The 2500-nt window shown below is 52.3% G+C and overlaps 1 protein-coding gene across 2 annotated transcripts in view; it reads right to left on the bottom strand.

Moving 5' to 3' along the window:
- The window catches only part of klhl5 (kelch-like family member 5), a 32693-nt gene that overhangs the window by 27330 nt on the left and 2863 nt on the right, over positions 1-2500 (bottom strand). The window lies entirely within an intron of this gene.

The raw sequence follows: 2500 nt of genomic DNA, 5'->3' as shown, positions 1-2500 counted from the left end.
ATCCCCGTGAATCGTCAGCCAATCACGTATCCCAAAGCGACGCTCCACTTCCTGCTCACTGGAGCTCTCCTGCAATTATATTGAATAATAATCGAAATAGTTAATTTTCTAGTCCACTGTTTTTTGTGCGTTGGAGGTGGAACAGAAACTGAGAGATGTAGGGAGAGTAAGAGGGACAGAGGAAGAGGGACAGAGAGCGTGAGAGAGAGAGAGTGTGAGAGACAGAAATGGTAAATCACTGAAGAAGAAGCCACTTCAGTCCTGTAGGTAGAACAGGCATGAGAGATAATTGTGTGGTATCGAAACCTCAAGCCTCTCCCGTTTCCTCCACTCATTCCGTCCTGCCTTTCTCCCAATTCGCCGAGATGGAAAAGTGGGCTTGGCTACACGTGTTTGCCTGCCTGCCTGCCATAGCCTGGCTCCCGTCGATGTGGAAAAACGAAACGGCGTACTGTAGCCAAGCCAACAATGGCGCATGTTGTTGTCTCGGAAACGGGACGTGCTGTGCGCCGTTGCTCTGCGTCCACCGTGGTCTTCCTGCAACGCTTTCACTCTCTCAGCTCATTTGATTTAGACCCGCCGGAGTCATCTAGTGTTCAGTGTTACCCCGGGGGGGCCGTCTGATGTAAATGTCCACACGGTGCCCATTGTGGGGCTAACTGTCCCCCAATGGCGCAACCACTTTCAGGGCCCTTCAGCCGCCCGCTTCTCCCTCTCCATTGTGTGCTCTCCCTGGTCCGGCGGAGGATTTACAGCTGGACGTGGTCGTCCCCATTTTCCTTGGTTCATTCTCGGGGTCCTGCGTGGCCCCTGGAGACGGTGTGGCGGTGATGGAGAGCCACATAAATAAAGGCCGCCGTGACGTCTTTAAGAGGGAAAGTAAGGATTTCCCACAAACCACGCTGTGATACGCTCTCTCTCACGCACTCGCGGGCACACATGTTTACTATCCACCAATGTGCAGCATGCACGTTCGTAAAGCACTTTGGAAAATCGGGATTGTGCCGAGCCCGAGGGAATGCTTGCCTGAGGTTTTTGAGGCACACACAGCGCACCTACCCACAGCTTTTTATGAGGAAGGAAGCGAGAGTACCTACGAGCAGCAACGAAAAACATCCATTCCGGTGATATTTCAGTGTGGCGGTGCTTGGGTAACTTTTCTGGTGCGCGCCGTGTAAAACCATTCCTTACATCTCCGCCAGGAATACGACACGGCAGAGAAACCATCAGAACATTCTGAAGTATTACCAGTCTGTTATTCTCGCACCAACGGTCGTATTTGTTGTTGCAGTTTTATAAGGAGACGCATTAAACTTCAACCGTCGCTCCAAGACAAACAACTGGTGGCGCGGTCTGCCTCTGAGCAGGAAGCTGAATGTAAATGAGTCGGGTGTGTGTCTGTGTGTGTGCGTGCGTGGATGCTTGCTGTTTGGACTCCAATGGAAAACGATAATGAGGACCAGCCGCTCCATTACCCCCACACAGCATCCATGTCTCCCTCCATGCCCCCCATGTTCCTCCCTCTGCTTTAACCCTCTACACACACCGCTGGCTGCCCCACTCGCCCTGTGTGTGGGACTGAGGGAATGGGGATGGCGTGCTTGTGTGTACGTTTGGTTCCTTGGTTTGTGTGTGTGTGTGTGTGTGTGTATATGTATGTGTGTCTGTGTCTATGTGTGTTTGTGTGTGTATGTACATTTGTGCCTTGGCGTGTGTGTGTGCGCGTGTGTAGTGCACTTGTGTGAGTGTGTGTGCACTTTGGCGCGCGCGCGCGTGTGTGTGTGTGTGTGTGTGTGTGGTGAGCCATGTTGATGGAATGATACAATTAGGTACTGCTAATTGACCCCTGCAGAGAATCAACAGGGACATTGTACAATGTGTGTGCATTTGCGTGTGCATGTGTTTATGTGTGAATGTCCTTGCCCATTGCAGATTGTTGGCAACGTCTGCAATGCACGTAACACACAGCAGGATCAGAATGTTCTATGCAGCCTCCTTTAACCTGATGTTTCCTGTCAGTGAAACCCAGACACTGTTTAAACGTGACGACACGGGCGACCCTGCAGCAGCATTAATCCTCATGTTTACCACACAGGAGCCAATCAAAACAGACGTCATGGCGAACAAGTAAGAGGGACGGCAGACGAGGGGATGGGACGGGACGGACCGCCGGGTGGGTGGCGGTGGGGGGGGGGGGTGAAGAGAGTCTCTTGGCTCCGAGGACTCTGCGTGCCTCCTCTCATCCCTGGACTCCATTAGGAGCCCTGCGCTTGAAACCTCACCCACACGAGGCTGCTCAGACACACATGGGATCGATCGATAGACTTCGAAGCATGCAAGCATTCCCGTGCACGATCGCACACACACACACACACACACACACACACACACATACACCTACACACACACACACCTACACACACACACACACACACATACACACACCTACACACACACACACACACACACACACACACACCTACACACACACACACACACA

Source organism: Gadus macrocephalus, chromosome 3 (genome assembly GCF_031168955.1).
Source record: "Gadus macrocephalus chromosome 3, ASM3116895v1".
In the NCBI taxonomy this organism is placed as follows: Eukaryota; Metazoa; Chordata; class Actinopteri; order Gadiformes; family Gadidae; genus Gadus; species Gadus macrocephalus.
This window is presented reverse-complemented; position numbering and strand designations above follow the sequence as displayed.